Source organism: Perognathus longimembris, chromosome 6 (genome assembly GCF_023159225.1).
Source record: "Perognathus longimembris pacificus isolate PPM17 chromosome 6, ASM2315922v1, whole genome shotgun sequence".
NCBI lineage: Eukaryota > Metazoa > Chordata > Mammalia > Rodentia > Heteromyidae > Perognathus > Perognathus longimembris.
In genome coordinates this window covers 19,702,482-19,719,128 of record NC_063166.1, presented here as the reverse complement: position 1 = coordinate 19,719,128, position 16,647 = coordinate 19,702,482, and positions in this window count along the sequence as shown.

Sequence of the window (16,647 nt, the reverse complement as noted above, 5' to 3'; positions counted from 1 at the left end):
CCAGTACACACTGTTTCCCATACACTCAGATAAGATTACAGAGATAGTATAGATACATTCACAAGAAGGTGATACACGAACATCATCAATATTAGAAACTACAGATAGACATGGGATGTTGAAAGTAGTTACAACTGTGATATAACAATCATTTCCATAAAATGGAGTTCATTTCACTTAGCATCATCTTATGTGATCATAAGAGTATAGCTATTGGGCTCTTGTGATCCTCTGCTGTGACTTGCCTAAACCTGTGCTAATTATTCCCAATAAGGGAGACCATAGAGTCCATGTTTCTTTGGGTCTGGCTCACTTCACTTAGTATAATCTAAAGACCTACAAAGAGACTTCTCTGATGAGGAAATGAGAATGGCCAAGAGACATATGAGAAAGTGCTCTACATCACTGGCCATAAAGGAAATGCAAATCAAAACAACATTGAGATTCCATCTCACCCCAGTAAGAATGTCATATATCAAGAAAACTAACAATAACAGTTGTTGGAGGGGATGTGGCCAAAAGGGAACCCTATTTCATTGTTGGTGGGAATGTAAACTGGTTCAGCCACTCTGGCAAGCAGTATGGAGATTCCTCAGAAGGCTAAATGTAGAACTCCCCTATGACCCAGCAACCCCACTTTTGGGTATTTATCCAAAAAACCACAAACAAAATCACAGTAAAGCCACCAGCACAACAATGTTCATTGCAGCGCAATTGGTCATAGCGAGAATCTGGAACCAACCCAGATGCCCCTCCGTAGACGAATGGATCAGGAAAATGTGGTACATATACACAATGGAATTTTATGCCTCTATCAGAAAGAATGACATTACCCCATTTGTAAGGAAATGGAAGGACTTGGAGAAATTAAATTTTGAGAGGTTTGACACTTGTGCTTTTCTTTTGCTATTGACACAGCAGCAGTGGGAGCAAAAACTACAAAGCTTGCTGGGATTAAGATAAAGAAAGAGCTATGTCTGTTGAAAAAAATAGATTTCAGATGATTTACAGACTAGACATATGGAGACAATTGAGACCTTGAAGTAAGACTGGGGACGAAACAAAGATGAAGAAAAGTCTAATTAGTCTTACAAAGACAACTAAGCCGGTATGAATTTCATTGTTATACTATCAGGAGTTTAGAATGGGCCCTAAAAGAAATAAGGCAAATAAGAGAGACAAAAACTCCATTACTAATCTGGAATGATTCCTCAATGGGAAGCAAATAGTAGAAAGAAATGAAATTATCCTCTTAAGACAAGCCAAACTACATGCTTTCAGGACATTACCCGTTGAAGACCAGAAATGTCTCCCAAATGATTCCATCACATTTTGGATGATTAAAGAGTAAAAGACTGGAGCCACCAGCATAAAACTATTGAAGTTTTCATTTCTGAGTTTTATATTTTTTATGTGGGAATGCAACTGTTTTACTGGTTGAAGAAAGTGTTCAGCACATTTGTTTTTTTTTCTTTTAAAATAAGGATGATAGTCAAACTTAAATTTCATTTAACAATTATTATACTGCTGAAAATTTAATCTACATATTGGTTCTTGTGTGAAATTACAAATAAGAGGGCTATCAAGATGATTGCTTAGTTAACAGAAATTAACATTCTAAGGTAGGAAGTATGACAAAGTCTCCAGTACTTCATGGGAGGCAACTCTATTTTATGTGCTTCTTTCTAAAATTGCAATCAATATTTGTTCTTCAACATCATGCCATGTATTTATAAGTTGCTGCCATCACTGTATCCTAAACTCTTGGACTGGCCATACAGCTCACATTAGGAAATCCCAAATATGTTCTAGTTTCTCCTGTGTTGTGTATATTTGTTCTTGTACCTGCCAGCTTGCATCCCTGCTTCCTACATTTGAGTGTCCTTGCTTTTGCTCTCCTTTCACTTCATGAGTGTGCCTAATTTGATTTGTATACAAATTAGTTTTTGCCACAACAAGAAATTTCTATAGTGTGCTACTCTTTCAAAACTTCATTAGTATTCATTTTAATTAGCTTAATTTGCTTTAATAGGGATTCAGTAATTAATTCCCCAAAATATAATTAATAATTAGCCATTAATAAAAGAAAACATATAATAAGCAATAGAAGGTTCCAATGCACATAAATTATGTTTATAATAAACTGTTATATTTTCTGTTAGAATCCAACAGAAAGTTATTAAGGAAGTCTGAGTTTTGACCATTTTTTCAATTGAATTTATTTTCTGTTTTGGTTTTTTTTCATTTAGTCATTTTTTATTTTTTTTAAACAACTAGTAGAACTATAGACTTGTGACTATACAGAATTTGTATGGGAAAAAAAGAAAAATGGAAGGAAAGAAGGAAAAAAAGAAAGAAGGAAAGAAGAATAGATATGTAGAGGCAATTGAAACCTTGAAGTAAGACCTGGAAAGAAACAAAGATAAAGATGACCACAGATCTCATTACTCTTGAAAAAAACGATTAAGCAGGTGTGAACTTTGTTATGATATCAGGAGTTATGACCGGACTCTAAAAGAAATGCAGCAAACAGGAGAGACAAAAACTCCATTAATAACTTGGAATTACTCCTCAATAGCAACTACGTACAGGAAAGAAATTAAGCCATCTTCTTAAGTCAAAATATGAGGAAAGAGGTAGGAAGGGAAGGAGAGAGGGAGGGAGAAGGAAAGTCAGACAATCCTATAATACTAGTGTATAGGAGGTTGAGACATGGAGGATTGTGGCTCAAACCAGGGGAAAATTCCCGTCTACATTTCCAGTTAACTAGCAAAAAGCTGGTCTAGAGGTATAACTGAAATGGTTGAGTTGTATCTGTGAGCAAGGCTCCAAGTTCAAGCCATGGTATTAGCACTAGAAAAGTAGATAGTAGACAGACAGACAGACAGACAGAGAGATGATGTGCAATGGCAGGTTTCTTTTCTTTCATCAGAAATGGTTCTGCTCTGCCTTCTCCTTCTGGAGCCAAATGAATATGGAAAACAGTACGAAGGGGCCATCAGTATATCCTAAACCAGAAGTCACTAGTATTTTTAATGGTATTATAAATTCCCTCCTGCCCTGGGTAATATTTTCTACTCTACTGCTCTCTATCTTTGTTAAATGGGAGAGATGCCATACTAACTTCAGATCATAGAGAGATTGTCCTAAAACTATAAAGACTCTCCATGATCCTATTTTGCTACTGGAAAATATAAAGATGCACATAAATAGAAGTACACTATTTTATATAGGATATTTATATCATAAATATGTAAAACATTTTATATTTACATTTGCAAATGAATATGTTTTATTTGAATACAATGTTAAATGCCTTTCTGTTTTCATTTTACTAGATTCTTTTAAACTAACCTCTAGTATGTCAATTTTACTAATGTAATTATGAATCAAAGTCACCTCAGCAACTGTAGTTTTATTTCTACCCAGACACTATCATACCACATATATTCAATTCTTTAAAAACTGATTCCATTTCTAAAGAGAAAGAAGGTATACTGTTTTGTCTCCACAATTTGATATTATATCTTAGTGTCTAACAAAAATATTTTGTTAGTTATAGGAAACCATGAATGAACTAATGATCTCAGCAATTTTCTTTCCAACCCCACTGATCTCTTCCAAGTCCGCTGACATTAAACAGCTTTAACATTATGAAACGCAATCCAAGATCTCTTTCCATCTCTCCTTGCAGCTGGACATAGAGTACCTCATGGATCACCCCAAGGATACTGAGAGCAATAACATTTAAGTAGCTTATAAAGCCCCCATAATATTCACTAAGATCTGGGTAGAAAGTGAGTCATTTAATCCTGGCTGAATATCATGGGGAAAGGATTACAAAGGTTAATACTCCAATCATGCAATTTCTGTCCATTTGTTTTGACCTAAAACATTTTTACTTATGAAGGAAAAATGGGAAAGTTTGAAATTAAAATAATTCCTAGATAGGTGCCTCTATTCAAAGCAAAGATTTTTCTGCTTTAAAATTTTATAGAACACAACTGAGAGGAAATAATCTCAGTAGGGGAAACCCAGTTCTAAAACAGATGTACCTTAAAATAAATATGAGTTTTATCTGCAAAGAGTTTGGGCCATCAGGAACCCATGCCAGGTTTGGTCTTAATAATGCCTCTGACAAATAAGACTGATTGCCAGAAAACATGACAGGGATTGACTGTTGAGTATCTTTAATTGAAGTTCCAGATATGTGCTGTAAGCAAATGACAGAGACAAGTTGATGAGCCAAACATTTGGAGATCAGAAAGCAGGATAATTTTCTTCAGGCTGGAATAGTTACACTGGATATCAACATGAAGAATATTAGCTGACCTGGGACAAATCAAGTAGAAATCCATGGGAAATGAGAATGTCAGAATTGTAGATCAGAAACCACACACAAAGGATTGAAGAGGATTTCTGTAAAAAGCAGATGAAAATAGCACACATGAGTTGTCTAAGCTATAAAAACTACATGTCAGAAGTTCTGGAATTGCACTTATAAGATTGAGGATTTGAGGGAAGCTGAATACATGATAGTTTCTTCATCTCCACAACTGAAAAAGTAAGGATTGATATTCAATTCTAATTATATATATATACATATATGTATATGTGTGTGTTTGTGTGCTTGGTACAGATAAGTGATTAATGAATGTAAAAGTATGTATATGTAATTTTCTGGCGATGGCGGCTCATGCCTATAATCTGAGTTCTGAAGATCACAGTTCAAAGCCAGCCTGGGCAGAAAAGTCCCCTTGAGATTCTTATCTCCAATTAATCAGTCAAAAACTGGAAGTGATGCTGTGGAGTAGACCACTAACCTTGAGCACAAAGAGGCTCAGGGTCAGCATCCAGGCCCTGAGTTTGAGTCCCACAAAACGGACACATACACAAGCAAAAGTGTATAACTACGATTATTGCTATTCTTAATAGCATATACAATCTCAAGGTTACTACTTGGATAGCAGTTTAATATACTTGTGTGTATATGAGAGAGACAAAGAGAGTTGAGAAAGAAACAAAGAGGGACAGAGATATGTTTATGTGTGTATACATATATCAAATAAAGGAATGCTTTTCTATAACTAGAGACCTAGATAGTTGGTTCTTTTTCAAATCAAGAGAGAGAAGCCAAGAGGCAGAGGAAGAATTTTAAAATGAATAAAATTGAGGCTTAATTTTTTTCAGGTGTAATGCATTTAAACAGTTCATCTTTAGGAAATTTAACTTGCACATTGGTGACTGCCACATGAGGTTAATTTGTTGTGTCCTACAAATCACAGATTGAATGCTTTGTACAAAGGTTCAAGAAATTAAATGGAAAAAACAAAATCCACATGAGCTGCTGCATTAAAAATGCTCTAAACTGTTACAGCTTTATAAACAGAAGAAAAAGTAATCTTTTTCCCTAGAGTCATTTTATATTACCCTATCAGACCTATCATTATTTCAAGAAAGAATTACCTAATTCTTCACAATCTGGTGGTTTTTGTTTCTGGGAAAATATAACAAACCTGCAAAACTATAAACAGTTGAGTGTTACAATTAGATTAAAATACTGTTGTGCTTCTCATGCACACATCTACCCTCCCAGTTCTAGAAGAAGTGTAACAATGATCTGATACTCCCTTAGTGTTTTAGCAAACAAACCCTCTTTTCAGCATCTTATAGGAAATGATCCTTGATTCTCTCCCTTGTTTCACAATGCTCCCTGGAGGACTTACAGTGACCCACCTCCCCTTCAAGTTTGTTCCAAATATTTCTGACTTCAGAACTGTTGGCTCACATTCCAACTGCAGCTTTGTCTCTTTCTCAGATTTAACCTCAGCATCATTCCCACGGGCATCTTTCTGGGTTGACTTTAACCAATAGATAGATTGCCTCCTTCTCTTATCTACCACGAGTTAGTCTTTATAAGTCATCCAAATTATCCAACCTGTATTCGAGACCTTACACCTCACAAGCACACTTGAAGGCCGATATAGGTGATATTTTCAAAGAAACAAGATAATGAAGGAACTCTTACATTAAGATAAGTTCTAAATAGAACTTACCATTTAAAATCTGGGTCTCATATTTTTTTACATTGAGGAGGTTACCTGAATTTCTCCTTTAATGTAGTTGCTTTACTTGGATGAATCTCACATTTCAGTCCTTACCAAAAATTAAGAAATGTTACAACCTCAAGAATACATTTAGCATATTCATTTATTCATCTGAATAATTACATAATTAGAAGCATACTTCTTTCCTAAATAAAATTACATAGTATGAGGTAAATATAGCCATCAGTTTCATGTTGGTTGTTGTGACTACTGAAACTTTACATATTTTGTAAGTTTTATTTAAATAATTTAAATGCATCTTTATTTAAAGAATTTAAGGACATCTGCAATGTCTTTGATAATTCAGCACCATTAGAGAAAGAAAGAATAAAAGATAACCCTTTTTGGCACTATGCTACGTGTTTTATATAAATTATGTAATTTTAGCCATATCAATAATATAATCCATAATTATAATAACTTGTATCAAATATTTTGTGTATTTAAGATATAACCTAACATTCAGGATAGAAAATAAGTAAGGCTGTTTCTGGTTGTTTGTCTCTCTGTTAATTTAATATATTTCAATCTTCTTGTGGTCATTTTTTTTCTTATTTATTGTTAAAGTGATGTACAGAGAGGTTACAGTTTCATACGTTAGTCATTGGAAACATTTCTTGTACTGTTTGTTACCTCCTCTGTTATTCCCCCCTTCCCCCTCCCCTTTTCCCTCTCCCCCCATGAGTTGTTCAGTTGGTTTACACCAAACAGTTTTGCAAGTATTGCTTTTGTAGTCCTTTGTCTTTTTATCCTTTGTCTCTCCATTTTGGTATTCCCTTTCACTTTCCTAGTTCTAATACCAGTATATACAGTTTCCAATGTACTCAGATAAGATACAGTGATAATGCGGGTACAACCCCAGGAAAGGGATACAAGAGGATCATCAACAATAGAAGCTACGGTTTCACATGGCATGTTGAAAGTAATTACAACAGTGATATATCACTCATTTCCATAACATGGAGTTCATTTCACTTAGCATTATCTTATGCATTCATAGGGGCATAGCTATTAGGCTCTTGTGATCCTCTGCTGTGACTAGCCTATTCTGTGGTCATTATAAATCACTTTTGAGATTTTTTTCAATTATTATTTTTCCTTTGCACCTTGCTAGAGTCCCTTCTTGAGAATTTGGGATAAGGGATGATAGTTAATTGTAGGGAGAGAAAATCATATCATACACCTACAGATAGTGTAAATGTTACCATGGGGCCATTGGTGGATCTCTCAAATTCATATCTCCAGGAAGGCTACTATCTTGTTTAATATTTCCGACTTCCAGTTATTCCAATTATTTTGCCATTTAAAGTATTCCTTCACATTCACGGTAGAAGAAATGATGAAGAAAATAGGGGAGAGAAAGACTATATCTTTATTTCCATTTCTTTGCATTTGTAAGAAGACAAGAAGTATTTTTTAATATTTGATCTGTATAGGGAAAAGCTTATAGGACACATTCTATTAGAGTTTACTGGATAAACTATGATAATATTTATAAATTGTTTATTATATCTTGCTGTGTGTTCACTTCATGCATTAATTCATATTTTTCTTAATAGTCTTGTGTCACATTCAACTTTTTGTAAATGTAGCAATTTTCTAAAGATTACAGAAGTAATCAATGAAAGACAGACATTATTTGAATGGCCATGATTGTTTCTCCTCCTCTGGCACCATAATAGATTAATAACCTAAAGAGCACTGGATGGAATATAAGCCAATTAGATGGCTTAACATCCAACCATCTTTTCCAACAATGTCTCAATAATTCACTCTCAAGATTACATATTCATGTTACTGGAACCACTGTATCTTTTTGAAGCACAGCGAGTTTATTTGTTCATTTCTCACATTTTCTTTGTCTTTGAACATACTTTATCTCCAGGCTCCTCAAAAGCTCTTTTCTTTCCTTCTGTGGGTCTTTTGTCTGTCTGTCTTTCTTTCCAGAGAACTTGAACTCCAGCATTCATCTCTCCATGTACTAACTCACTAGTAAGTTTCTCTCTCTCTCTCTCTCTCTCTGTCTTTCTGTGTGTGTCTCTCTCTGTCTCTCTTTCCCTCCTTCCCTCCCTCCCCCTCCTTTCCTCCCTCCCTCTCACTAGTTTGTTATTCCCCGGTTCTAATGGAATCCAATCATTTATTTCTCTGTTAAGTGCTTTATTCAGAATATCATGCAATGACTCTAACTCCAACCAATACAAATGTTAAACATCCAAAAAATTTTCCTAGTGCTGCTGAAATCTTCCCTTACATTTTTTTCATTGCCTCCTGCCTCGTGTTTCATAGTGACTCTTCCAAGCTTATTACTCTCATTAAGTTTCCAACTCCAAATTTGTAATGTATGTAGTAGATCTTCCCTCCTACTTTCCACAAAAGAGAAGATTGAAATCTCTGAAAAACTCATCTCTGAAAAACTTCATATATGTATATTATTTCTCCTAGACATCTGTGGTAACTACTGTGCCTAAACTACTATAAGACTTGGATTGATATTTTTTTTTAACAATTCTATGTCCCATATTTAATTAAAATAATCTTTGATTATCTTATTCAATTTCTAACTTACTCATCTCAACATAATTTCTAAAATTCATTTTACGGCTACTATTTTTTCTCTTTCATTTTTATTTTATGGTTCCTTTTCCTTTTTTTTTTTTTTTTTTTTAGATAGAGTCTTGTTATGTAGTTTAGGCTAGTTTCAAACTTGTCCTGAATTATGGGTTTACAGGCAGGTGCCACAATGCATGGCTTGCTTTCTTTTAATATTTGCTTTTTTTCTACATCTCTCATGAGTGGGATTTAACTTCTAGCAGTAGCTTTGTTCTTTTGTATATTCAAGTACTATAAACATGCCAAACTCAACCTGATTCCTTATAGATAGCAGCAATTATTTGCTGAGTATTAATACACAAAAGTGTTTTTGTTGCTTTTACCTTCATTTACTGAAAGGCCAGAAAAGGAATTTACTTAACTCCTCTCTGGGTATGACTGATACTGACAATAGGTACGGTAGCAATTATCAATGTAATGATAGTAGCTGGTTTACATCTGCTTTATGACTTTTCCATGTGCTACTCACCCTTTTCTGACTCCTTCAGGGAGTTTAGTATGCTGACCTTACACCTCCTCTTAGCTCTCAATAAATATGACTAGAAACAAATCATTGCTATACTCCATCTTTATCATTAAATACATTTTTTCTATACAACAGTCTTCCAGGTCGACCCAATGGAACTGATTCCTGTTCTATTTCATTTTCATTGCTAGCCTTGGCCAGGGTTCTTATGTCACTGCAACTACATTTTGTGCAGATTACAGGGACTCCATTCAAAACACCAAAGTATTTTTCTTTGGAATGTACGTTGAACTTGAGTCAGAGTCCCAAGTGGCTAAGAATAGTGGTGTAGAGCATAATGGAATTGGCTATATCATTTGGCTATAAGCTGTTTGCCTGGAATCTACAACTTTCCTCCTATTAAATGCAAGGGAAAATACCTGACCTTTACAAATTTCTGGGATAAAACATGGCAGCAAGAAATTCTTTATTAAAATAGATTATATCATAAGCTGAATTTCTAAGGTTTATCAAAGAAATCCATTTGAGAAGATGCAGAACAATTGCCCTAAGTCGCACAGAACAAATATATCTCATTTTAATGTTCAACCTGTCTTCTTTAACATTCTCCTTTTGATGGAGAGTAGTAATTCATTGTTTAAACTGTCACAATAATGTGTTTCAATGTACTCTTGTGATTATCTTTAATTCTTGCTTTGATCATTACACTTGTGGTTGCTTCAATTTGTTTATGCACAAACACCTTTTGGATATTTTAGGTAAAATATTGCATGAATAGTTAAAATTGATTGTGTTTTCTTAAATTGTCGAATCTATTCCTTAAAACAGTGATGATTCTATTTTTGCACCTCTATGTATTGCTTGAAGTGAATACTTGCAGTCTGTTCTGAAGTGGGTGATTGAAGAAATTTGTGAATAAATATATTAGGACTGTTTCTTCATGGTTCCTGTTGAAGGGCTCCTTTTTCCTTCTTTAAGTAATCTATTACAGATAGTAAGTAAATACTACAGATAACACTAGGGCTAGACCCTCATAAGGCTAAATAAGACTTCAGCCTCCAGACAATAAAGAGATAGTGTCCATAAAAATTCATTTGTCAGTAGTTTTTGGTTTTAAGAGTCTCTAGTATTTTTTCATGTAAAAGTAATACTTTAGTGTCAGTTAATGTTAGCACCTCCTATTCTTTGTTCATTTGAAGAAGGAATAGTGGATATAATTTTAAGCATTTTGCTCTTGTACTTCCCATCCTTTTGGTTCTCTTTCCTGTTTTTAGTATACTTCATCTTTGACCTTTCTGAGTCCTTGTGTCCTCTGGTTTCCCTATTCCTCTTCATCTCTGAGAGGGGTTGCATGACATCATTGCCTTCTACCACCTCCAAATTCATCAGCAAATCTCAGCTTCCTTGTCTTCTGATACAAACATCTGTCAAACTGTCAATCCAGATTCATCTCCTCTGATATATTGATGCTTTGGATGATGCACTGGACTTGTAATAGAGTTTAGTGAACTTCTTCCTCGTTTTTCTTTTTCTTTTCTTTTTATTTTTTTAGCTGTAAGGACTCATCCACCTATACCATTGTATCATTGATCAGGAAATTTCTAGTTTTTCCTTATAGAGAAATTAGGAACTAGCAAGCATGTCGTCTCTCAAATCAACACATATAGAAATATTTTATTTCTATATGTTTCTAAAGAATACTCTGTTATTCTTCTAAAAAATATCTCTTCCATACCTCCATGTACTCTTTTTTTTTGCTCCATAATATCAGTTTTATTCACAATCTGTCACAATTCCATATCTCTGAATATTAAAACAGTTCACCTTAAGTTCGCAGCCTTCAAACTTTATTTTTTTTCTCAAATTTTTATTATCAAACTGACGTACAGAGAGGTTACAGTATCATACGTTGGACATTGGATACATTTCTTGTACTGTTTGTTGCCTTGTCCCTCATGCCCCCCTCCCTCCCCCCCCTTTCCCTCCCCCCCCCAGGTGTTCAGTTCACTTACACCAAACAGTTTTGCAAGTATTGCTTTTGTAGTTATTTCTCTTTTTTTACCCTGTGTCTCTCGAATTTGGTATTCCCTTTGAATTTCCTACTTCCAATACCAGTAGTCCATGTACTCTTTTATATTGCATTCTTCACTAATCTTCTTAAATAGTTGTCATGCACTTACTTGGCTTCAGAAAATTGTCCCAGCAGTGTAAAATGCTAAGAAAAAGTGAAGATCTGGAGTATGACCATGGAAATGTGAGTGGGGTTGTGAAAAGGACAGGCAAGAATAGGTAAAGTCATTGAGAAGCCATCTTCTGGGGCTGCTAAAGTGAAGTTTGAAGTCACTTAAAATAAAGACTCAAGTTAACCAGTGAATAGACTATAATGTTATAGGTATAGTTTGTTATTCAGGTCTCCATTGCTGCCTTCATTGTTTTTAAGACTGGTGAGGCAGGAACCAGCCTGGGAGTAACATGCGTGAGGGAAAATTGCTCATCTCACAGCACCTAGGAAGCATACACATAGGAACTGCTCATGGACAGGAGGACAGGATAGCCTTCAAAATCACAGCCATGGTGACCTGCTTCCTCCAAACAAGCCGGGCCTCTTAAAATCCAATCTGGCACACATTCACCAAATGATTGAGTTCATTGATGAAGTTAATGTCCTGATGATTCAATAGCCTTCCAATCCTGTCTCTAGCTAGAGCCCCAAACTTCACCGCATAGGCCTTTTGGGGAGAGCATTTCATATTGAAACCATGTTGATGACTACATTTAAAGTATTTGTGAATGAACAGGAGCAAAGAGAAAGCTCATGGATTGCTATGTTGTAAATATATAGGAGGTGTTGTAAGTTTCCAAGGAGGGAGATATTTACTCCATGGTGAAGGAAAATTAGTGAAGATTTCAGAAGGAGACTAACTCTGAGTCATGGATGTGAAGTCCAAAAGATATTGGTGAAATTATAGACTCTAAATGAAGATGCAGGTGGAAATGGCTTTTCAAATAAGTCAATCTCTATGTGTGGTGTAAAAGAGAGGATGTTGATTGAAGAAGTTACTATTGTGGAAGAAGTCATTAGCTATGGATTCTGGTGTCTTAGAAACACATACAGGGAAGTACTGAGACATGATAACAGGCCAAGAGTAAAAGACTCGGGAGCAACAAGGGTAGAGACAGAGCATTCAGAGGCCTGATCAAAGAAACTGAGAGAATTCTATCATTAGCCTACACTTTACAAATTCACAGTGAACATATGAACCTTTAGTGATATATCCCCAATCTAATTATAGGATGTGTTATACAATGGGTTGCCTACAATAGGTTTTACAATGGGTTACATACATACAATGTTACACAATGGATTTTTAAACAATGGTTTGCATGACCAACTATTTTATCCAGAGAAACCTGAAAATTATATTGCTACTCATGCAATTACAAAAATGCTAATCATCTTTTCTCCTTCTCTACTTCTGGTCTATGCACATTTCTGTTTTAAGTACAGTCATTCCATGAACAGACTTTGATCTGTTCCTGACAGTATTTACTAATGGAAAACAGAATTAGACCAACTGTATTTTTGAGTTTAATGTGCTTTGCAGACTTCTTAAGTTGTAAATAATCTTGTTCCCTTTAGTGTGCAATGTTTAAAAGCGCTCTACTGCAGACATGGAGCAAAGTTTTGGAAGGTAGCTAATAAGAAAAAAGCCAAGTCACAGATTTAAAGTTGAGGGAGAAGGAATATAAACAAAAGAGCCTTGCTTAGTTAATCTAAATAAAAAAATAAAAGAAAGACAAACCAGGGCTCTTGCTAGTGGTATCCATATTGAAATTTCCAGTTTTCACCCCCATATTTAACATCAGGGAGACCTAGTCAGTAATAACAAAGTTCCTGTAATCTATATTACAGTCCTACTGATCTGAAAATTATGTTCATATAGATGTTAGGCGTCTTATAATGGAAAATCTTCCAAATCGAGAAAGTGGTTTCCTTCATGTCAAATGTAATAAACCCAAACCAGGTAAGTCAGCTTTGCAGGCTGGAATCCTATTTGTTTGCATTAGCTTGACTTTCTCATATATCTTTCACCAGTAATATCAAGACTGTATATCCATTCTGATGATGTATAAACGGAAAAAATTTTCAGTGTGAATTCACATGGGAACTTCCACAAGATCCCTTTGACATACATTTTCTCTTATTTTCTTTCCCTGCTGTGATTTTGGAAAGCTGTATTTTTCTCCTGTTAAAATGATTAGTGCTTTAAGTGAATGAGATCACTTACTGAAATAAAAATCCAGCCAACCCATATTCTTATATTGTGATCTCATACAGGCTCAGCCTCAAAAGAGGCCCCTTGAGAGATCTTACAAAATTGTTCATCCAATTGTTATATGCAGCCTCTGTTCAGAAAGGAAACATGCTTGACCAAACCTAGTTAATAAGGGGGAAGGGGGCTCCCAGATGCCAAAAACAATATTAACACATGTGTGCCCTAACATAGGCTGCTATCTTGAAAAAATAATCTTCCTCTGTTATAGATGTAAAACTCAGGGTGCATGACACACCTGAAAACTTATGTAACCCTCATTCTGCAAAGTGAGAGGCTCAAGATACAAAGCTTAGTAAATGTCTCTGGGCCTACTACAATCTGTTGAGCAGCTGGAGAGAGGGAAATTTCCTCTAAGCTTCACTTGCATTTAAAACTTGTAGCTGTCACTTTATGGAGTGATTTCCTCTGCAACTTGCACCTTTTTCTTTTTATTTTTTTTTTGTCCAAGACTAGGCTGGAACATGTTATCTCATGCTTTCGCTAATTGACAGGTGCTCTACAACCTGAGCCATACCTCCAACCTCCAATGTATGCATTTTGATTTCCCAATCTCTCTCTCTCTCCCCCCTTTCTCTCTCTCTCACATACACACACATACCACACACATACAGAGACAAAAAAAACACCCAAAAATAGAGATCTACAAACATAACTTAAGATCCTAATTTGTTTCAAGGAAATCATGAAAAATGTTTTATAAATGAATAATTGTGGCTTTTCTATAGAAATAATCTCAAAATACTGCCAATTACTTAGAGTTTGTCTCTTGGTCCTCCTCTCCTTGAGACTCTTTTGTCCCTAATTTCCTTTCCAACATATATAATCCCCCTCATTTATTTCTTTCATCTTTTTCCAGCAAATCTATAGCATTCTTTTTGCCAGAAATTCTAATTTTTTTGTTACATTGAGGTAAAATGAATCAACATCAATGGTACATTTTGATATGTTTTTATAAATCAACATGTCTGTTATGTCTATATTCTTATTATAAACCATCCATAGGAGTACATCAATTGTAAAAAAGAGGTTTCATTATGGTATTCACAATCAAGATAATAATGTACTTTTATCAAATTCACCCCCTCTATTATTCTTTCTTAAACAATTTCTGCAGAATATTTTCAAATGTTATTTTCTTAATATATTCAATGGACTTTAATCAAGAAATGACTGAAAACAAGCATACAGTACCTTGTACATTTTGGCATGGTAGAAATATTCTGTATCATTATTCTGGTATTGGAAGATTTCTATGTCTTTCTCAACCCACTCAGTCATTCAATTATACCCTTTAAAACTAATAACTTTTTAATGTACAAAGCCGATTAAAATATAAGGCTCAGAAACTGCAAAATATATATTGTTAGGTATGAAGAGGCAAAATATCACTGGTAATATAAAAAGAGAATTTCAAAACTTCATTGGTGTTTCCAGAGATGAATGAAAGAAGGATGTCAAGATTTTGTTAGAGGTAAATAAACCTTAACAAAATTCAGGGTAGAGTGCTATGTCTTTTGAGACTGAGGCCAGGCTCTTGAGAAGGAATAGGGTTGTTGAGGGTACACACCATCAAGAACCTGGCCCTAATCCTTATATATCACCCTGCACCAAAATCACTTCCAAATGGATTAAAGACCTCGAAATCAAAACAGACACCCTGAAAATACTAAAGGAAGGAGTAGGAGAAACACTTGGGTTCCTTGGCGTAGGACGGAACTTCCTTAACAAAGACCCAGAAAGGCTACAAATCAAAGAAAGGTTGGACAAATGGGACTGCATCAAACTGCAGAGCTTCTGCACCGCAAAGGACATAGCTCGCAGACTGGGAGAAGATCTTTACCGGCCATTCAATGGACAAAGGCCTCATCTCTAAAATATATGCAGAACTAAAAAAATTACCTTCCTACAAAACAAAACCGCAAAAACCAATAGCCGCCTCATCAAGTGGGCTAAAGACTTACAAAGAGACTTCTCTGATGAGGAAATGAGAATGGCCAAGAAACATATGAAAAAGTGCTCTACATCACTGGCCATAAAAGAAATGCAAATCAAAACAACACTGAGATTCCATCTCACCCCAGTAAGAATGTCATATATCAAGAAAACTAACAATAACAATTATTGGAGGGGATGTGGCCAATTCATTGTTGGTGGGAATGTAAACTGGTTCAGCCACTCTGGCAAGCAGTATGGAGATTCCTCAGAAGGCTAAATATAGAACTCCCCTATGACCCAGCAGCCCCACTTTGGGGTATCTATCCAAAAGACCACAAACAAAATTACAGTAAAGCCACCAGCACAACAATGTTCATCGCAGCACAATTTGTCATAGCTAGAATCTGGAACCAACCCAGATGCCCCTCAGTAGATGAATGGATCAGGAAAATGTGGTACATATACACAACAGAATTTTATGCCTCTATCAGAAAGAATGACATTGTTCCATTTGTAAGGAAATGGAAGGACGTGGAAAAAAATATACTAAGTGAAGTGAGCCAGACCCAAAGAAACATGGACTCTATGGTCTCCCTTATTGGGAATAATTAATACAGGTTTAGGCAAGTCATAGCAGAGGATCACAAGAGCCCAATAGCTATACCCTTATGAACACATAAGATGATGCTAAGTGAAATGAACTCCATGTTATGGAAATGATTGTTTTTTTTGTGTGTGTGTTTTTTTTTTTTTTTGGCCAGTCCTGGACTCAGGGCCTGAGCACTGTCCCTGGCACTCTGCCACTTTAGTCCCAGCACCACTTCTGGCCGTTTTCTGTGTATGTGGTTCTGGGGAATCGAACCCAGGGCCTCATGTATACGAGGCAAGCACTCTGCCACTAGGCCATATCCCCAGCCCTATGGAAATGATTGTTATATCACAGTTGTAACTACTTTCAACGTCCCATCTATATCTGTAGCTTCTATTATTGATGATGTTCTTGTATCACCTTCCTGTGGTTGTACCTACACTATCTCTGTAATCTTATCTGAGTATATTGGAAACCATGTATACTGGTATTAGAACTAGGAAATTGAAAGGGAATACCAAAATTGAGAGACACAGGGTAAAAAAAGACAACTACAAAAGCAATGCTTGCAAAACTGTTTGGTGTAAGTGAACTGAACACCTC